Raw genomic sequence first — 7,109 nt, 5'->3', positions numbered from 1 at the left:
TCAAGCATGATTTTCACACTGGGGAATGTCATGTTTGCTAGTTGCAATATGTGGGTGAGTTTTTTTTTTTTAACTTTTGAAAAACGTACCATTCTGTTTGATGTGTAAAAAACACAAAGATTTTTGAAACCTTGCGTCTTTTGGTCTGCAGGTGTATAGATTCCACTTACTACAGATGAGTAGCATTTACACCACTCAGATGTGTAAAAAAACAAAGGTTTTTTAAACTGTGTGCCTTTTGATCTGCAAGTGTGAGATGGCACTTACTACAATGAGTAGCATTTAATCTTTTTCATCACTAAAAATCACAACGTTTTAATCATTCACCGAGGAAGAAAGGGAGGAATAAATACACAAAATGGCTCTCAACGTCTACACCTTCTGCAGAAACAGACCCTTTTCCTACTGTTCCATGCTTTGTGAAAGTTGATCATACAAATTGGGTCATTCTTGTTATACCCAACTAAAATAGTGGGGGTAGGGGGTAGAAAAGCACTCAGGACAAATGACACTGCTCCCGCAGTGTAATTCTCTCCAAGTCCAGCTGCTGCAACTGCCCGTTGTGACCTGAGACCAGTTTTATCTAATAGTTGCTAAAATGACCTGCTGCAGCTCTAATTTTATCTACCACCATCACTCACCAGTTGAAACTTACCAGCTCCTCAGATCCTTAATAGTGCCAATGAATTTTCTCAAAGAGCACTATGTAACATTTCTCTTTTTTAACAAAACCTCGCCCTTTTCTTTGTTGTGTGGATATACCGAAGACCATCTGATCTACATGTATGCCCTAATTGCAATTCTTTCTTCCCAAATAAATCACTTAATTTAGAGATTCATTTCTGTATTTTTATTTTGACTGACAGCTTATAACAAGTAGCTAGCATTTACCAAGTTTCTACACTGAGTTGTACTTCACTTATACGTGGAATTAAAAAACAACTGAATTTATAGAAACAGAGTAGACCCTTGGTTGGGGGGCTTGGGGGGAAAGAAAATTGTAGGGTAGGGTACAAAGTTGCAGTTATGTCTAATACATCTAGAGATTTAATGTACAACATGAGGACTAGCGTTAATAATTGTGTTAGTCCATTCTTACACTGCTATAAAGAAATACCTGAAACTGGGTAATTTATAAAGAAAAGTTTAATGGCTCACAGTTCTGCTGGCTGTACAAGAAGCATGGCTGGATCAGCTTCTGGGCAGGCCACAGGGAACTTAAAATCATGATGGAAGGCATAGGGAGACCCCAGACTTCACATGGCAGGAACTGGGGGGAAGAGAGAAATGGGAGGTGCTACATACGTTTAAACAACTAGATCTTGTCAGAACTCACTCACTATATAGTACCAAGAGGGGACTGTACAAAACCATTAGAAGCCACCCCATAATCCACTCACTTCCCACCAGGCCCAACGTCCAACACTGGGGATTACAGTTGAATATGAGATTTGGGTGGGGACAGAGATCCAAACCATGTTATTCCTACTCTGGCCCCTCCCAAATCTAATGTCCTTCTCATATTGCAAAATACTGTCGTGCCTTACCAACAGTTCCCCAAAGTCTTAACTCGATCCAGCATTCATTCAAAAGTCCAAAGTCCCAAGTCTCACCTGAGACGAAGCTAGTCCCTTCTGCCTATGAACCTGTAAAATCAAAAACAAGGTAATTGCTTCAAAGATACAATGGGGGTATAGGCATTGGGCAGATACTGCCATTCCGAAAGGGAGAAATCTGCCAAAAGAAAGAGGCTATAGGGCCCCATTGCAAGTCTGAAAGCCAGCCGGGCAGTCATTAAATGTTAAAGCTCTGAAATAATCTCCTTTGACTCACACCCAGGGAACACTGATGCAATGACTGGGCTCCCAAAACCTTGGGCAGAACCACCCCTGTGGCTTTCCAGGGTTCATCTCCCACAGCTGCTCTCATGGGCTAGCATTGAGTGCTTGCAGCTTTTCCAGGCTGCAGGGTGCAAGTTGTTGGTGGATCTACCATTCTGGGGTCTGGAGGACGGTGGCTCTCTTGTCGTAGCTCTGCTAGGCAGTGCCCCAGGGGACTCTCTGTGGGGGCTGCAACCCCACATTTCTTCTCCTCGCTTCCCTAGTAGATGTTCTCCATGAGGGTTCCACCCCAGTAACAGGCTTCTGTCTGGACATCCAGGCTTTTTCATACATCCTCTAAAATCTAGGCAGAGCTTCTTAAGCCTCAAGTCTTGCATTATGTGCGCCCCCGGGCTTCACAGCTTATGGAAGCCACCAAGGCTTATGCCTGGCACCCTGTGAAGCAGCAGCCTGAACTGTATTCTTACTGGTGGAAGTTATCTGAGTTACCAGCTGCAAATCCATGTGGGTCTGCAGCAACCTCAATTCTTGCCTCCTCAGAAGAAAGAATTTGACCAAGAGGCATAAGGCAGAAAAAGAGACTGGGACAAGTTTCAGAGCAGGAGTAAAAGTTTATTAAAAAGCTTTAGAACAGGAATGAAAGGAAAGTACATTTGGAAGAGGCCCAAGTGGGCACCTTGGCGGTCAAGTGCCCTGTTTGACCTTGAACCTAGGATCTTATACGCTGGCCTACTTCTGACATCTTGTGCCCCTTTCCCTTGGTCCTTCCCTAAGGGTGAGCTTGCCGCATGCATGGTGCCCTGCTTGCACTTGGAAGGTGAGCATGTGCAGTGTGTTTACTGGAGTTGTATACATGCTTACCTGAGGCTTTCTTCCCTTTTCCGGCGGAATGCCCCCAAAGGTCATACTTCACCATTTTGCCTCTTAATGTGCATGTTAAGCCCACTCTCTCAGTTCCTGAGATCTTATTGGAAGCGGCCAGTTACCAATTTCAGGTGTTTCTATCTATTGAGAAGTTGCCTCTCCCTGGTGCTGGCTGCAACCAATTACTATTTTAGAGAGGCAGTATGACAACTGCCTGACCATCATCTGATGGTTGCCTGACATTCCTGGTGGGTGGTGGGGACTTCTCTCTTACCCCACTCATGCCTGATTAGCTACCTACTGTAACAGTACCTGGGCCCCTTTGAGCAGCTGGGATTCAGGGAGCAGAGTCCCAAGGCTGTAAGAGGGAGCAGGGGCCCTAGGCCTGGCCCAGGAAATGATTCAGTCCTCCTAGGCCTCTGGGCCTGTGATGAGAGGGACCACCATGAAAGTCTAAAATGCCTATTAGGAACACCTTTACCCTGTTGGTGGGACTGTAAACTAGTTCAACCATTGTGGAAGTCAGTGTGGCGATTCCTCAGGGATCTAGAACTAGAAATACCATTTGACCCAGCCATCCCATTACTGGGTATATACCCAAAGGACTATAAATCATGCTGCTATAAAGACACATGCACACTATGTTTATTGCGGCACTATTCACAATAGCAAAGACTTGGAACCAACCCAAATGTCCAACAGTGATAGACTGGATTAAGAAAATGTGGCACATATACACCATGGAATACTATGCAGCCATAAAAAATGATGAGTTCATGTCCTTTGTAGGGACATGGATGAAATTGGAAATCGTCATTCTCAGTAAACTATCACAAGGTCAAAAAACCAAACACCACATGTTCTCACTCATAGGTGGGAATTGAACAATGAGAACACATGGACACAGGAAGGGGAACATCATACTCTGGGGACTGTTGTGGGGTGGGGGAGAGGGGAGGGATAGCATTAGGAGATATACCTAATGCTAAATGATGAGTTAATGGGTGCAACACACCAGCATGGCACATGTATACATATGCAACTAACCTGCACATTGTGCACATGTACCCTAAAACTCAAAGAATAATAATAATAAAATAAAAATAAAATAAAATAAAATAAAATGCCTATTAGTCCTATGAGTCTTTCTCCCCATTGTTTTGGTTATCAGCCCTTGCCTTCCTTTTAGTTATGCAAATTTATGCAGCCTGCTTGACTTCCTCTCCTGAGAACGAGCTTTTCTTTACTACCACATGGCCAGGGTGCAAAATTTACAAACTTTTATGCTCTGCTTCCGTTTTAAGTGTAAGTTCCAATTTCAGGTCATTTCTGTGCTCATGCATATGAGCATAGGCTATTAGAAGCAGCTAGGTTACTTCTTGAACACTCTGCTGCTTTGAAATTTCTTCTGCCAGATACCCTAAATCATCATTCTTAAGTCTAAGATTTCACAGATCCCTAGAACAGAGGAACAATGCAGCTAAACTCTTTGCTAAAGCATAGCAAACCTGACCTTTACTCATTCCCAATAAATTTCTCATTTCCATCTGAGACCTCCTCCGCCTGGACTTCACTGTCTATATCACTATCAGTATTTTGGTTACAACCACTCAACAAGTTCCCAGCAAGTTCCAAACTTTCTCTCATCTTTCTGTCTTCTTCTGAGCCCTCTAAAATGTTTCAACTTCTGCCGTTAGCCGGTTCCAAAGTCACTTCTACATTTTTAGGTATCTTTATAGCAATGCCCTTCTTCTCAGTAACAATTTTCTGTATTAGTCCATTCTTGCATTGCTATAAAGAAATACTTGAGAGTGGGTAATTTACAAAGAAAAGAGGTTTAATTGACTCATGGTTCTGCAGGCTGTATAGGAAGCATGGCAGCATCAGTTTCTGGGGATGCCTCAGAGAACTTACAATCATGGCGGAAGGCAAACAGGGAGCTGGCACTTCACATAGCGGGAGCAGGAGGAACAGAGAGAGGGAAAGGGGGGAGGTGTTACACCCTTTTAAGCAACCAGATCTCATGAGAACTTACTCACTATACAGTACCAAGAAAGGATGGTGCTGAACCATTAGAAGCCACCCCTGTGATCCAATCACCTCCAACCAGGCTCCATCTCCAACGCTGGGGATTGCAACTGAACATGAGATTTGGGTGGGGATACGGATCAAACCATATCAATATTGTATACTGGAAATTTGGTAAGAGAATAGATTTTAGATAATCTTATCACATACATAAAAGGTAGCTATGAAATGATGGATATGTTAATTTGCTTGACTGTAGTAATCACTATATGCGTGTATATCAAAACGTTATGTTGCCCATTTTAAATACATACAATTAAAAAAAATACACTTAATCCTCCTGACATCTCTAGGATGTAGATATTGTCATTCCTAGGATGTAGATATGTTTTACAGAAGAGATAACTGGACCTCTGAGAGATTGAATTATTTACCCAAGGCTACATACTTTGATAAATTAGGCCAGTTTCATGCAATTCTAGAGCTCACTGAGTCCAGAGGACAACAACCTGGTACCAAGTTGATGATAACTCATCTCAGATAACTCCTATGATGGTTAATACTAGCATCCCCAGTTTAGAATAAGACTGGGACTTGGATTAAGTGCCTGGGAGGGGAATACAACTCCAAAAGCAGGTTTTCCTACTTCAAAATTTGGCCTACAGACAGATAATTTTCCTTTTCTCAAATAGGTTTTTCTGTTTTTTTGTGATATCAACCCTGAAACAACTATGTTTCCTAAGAGAGAAATAATCAACACCAAAGCCTAAATTCCACATGATCATGAGAAATAAAATATATGGTGAAAGTGCTCTGTATGCATGATGCTTTCTAGCCAGTGACTGTGTATCTTCCCCCACCTAATCCAACAGGTATTTAGTCATTGTGTAGCAGTATAGTAGCTTGTATGTCTTTCATTAGATTGGAGCAAAAAAATCAGGAGAGAAACAATAATTATAATATAGTACAGTGGTCCAAAATACTTTATTGCCTGAAAGGGTAAAAGAGGAGGACAAATATTCTAGCATATATGCAGTCTTCTGGGAACCAAAGAGAAAATGATATTTAAGTATCTAGTAATGTGATTCATATTAGCAGCATGAAAGATGGCTTGGGAGGGCTTTAACCCTTATCCTTTTCCTACTCTGTTAACTGGTTTATTAACCACCTCAAGTAACTGTAGCATCTAAATGAAAATAGGTTTTTCTACAGAAATATGTCTTCAAGCGAGAAGCCTAGTCCTCCATTTTCAACCAGAATGACACCCTTAAAAGACCTTATATAGAAATTTTTGAACTGTTCACATATAATTAATGCAGTCATACAAAAAGACTCTACAACTAGGGAAGCAGAAAAGCATATGGTTAAGAGAGTGGGCTCTGGAATCAGAGCTGGTGTGAGTATTGTCTTTGCCTTTGATTAGTTATGACATTTTGGGCAGTACTGTATTTCTCTGTGCCTCAGTTTCCCCAGCTACAAAATGGCATGCAGAATAATTTCTCCTAGGATCATTGTGAGGGTCATGTGTGATCAAGCAAGCTAAGGATTTAGAACAGTACATTCGAGAAGTGGTTCTAATCTCAATTTTAGTAACTATGCAGAGATAATAAAAGCAATAACAAATGACTTATTAGCCTTTTAAACTATGTACCTATGTATGATTCCAATAACTATTATATCAGAATCCAGATAACCTTCCTGCTGTGTCAAAAATGCCAGTTGTCGTCAGGAAGGCATTCTCACTATTAGTGTATTTCAAAAATGCAATATCAGCTGCTGATTCAAAGCTAGAGCTGAGAGCTTGTTGATTAGCTCCCATTTATCCAGATTACAGCAAATTAGATTTAACTGTGACTGGCATGTGAAAGATCTTATGTAGGACATGGGAGAGGAATACCACTCCATAAACCATAGTGCATTTAATTTCTTTTTCTTTTTTTCTTTTTTGAGACAGAGTTTTGCTCTTGTTGTCCAGGCTGGAGTGCAATGGCACGATCTCAGCTCACTGCAACCTCCGCCTCCTGGGTTCAAGTGATTCTCCTGCCTCAGCCTCCTGAGTAGCTGGGATTATAGGCATGCACCACCATGCCCGGCTAATTTTGTATTTTTAGTAGAGATGGGATTTCTCCATGTTGATCAGGCTGGTCTCAAACTCCCAACCTCAGGTGATCTGCCCTCCTTGGCCTCCCAAAGTGCTGAGATTACAGGTGTGAGCCACCGTGCCTGGACTTAATTTCTTTTAAATAAAGAGATTTTATGTGGTTGCCTTAATCATTACAGACTAGGCGGTATGCACTTTATGGTACATTATCTTTTGGTTGGAATGTGAATGAACCAACACCTACCTGAGGTACTTCTAGGTGAAATCTTGATTCT

The sequence above is a fragment of the Pan paniscus genome, chromosome 11 (genome assembly GCF_029289425.2).
Source record: "Pan paniscus chromosome 11, NHGRI_mPanPan1-v2.0_pri, whole genome shotgun sequence".
NCBI classification, from domain to species: Eukaryota; Metazoa; Chordata; class Mammalia; order Primates; family Hominidae; genus Pan; species Pan paniscus.
The sequence above is the reverse complement of the archived record's forward strand: the minus strand, read 5'-3'. Positions refer to the sequence as shown.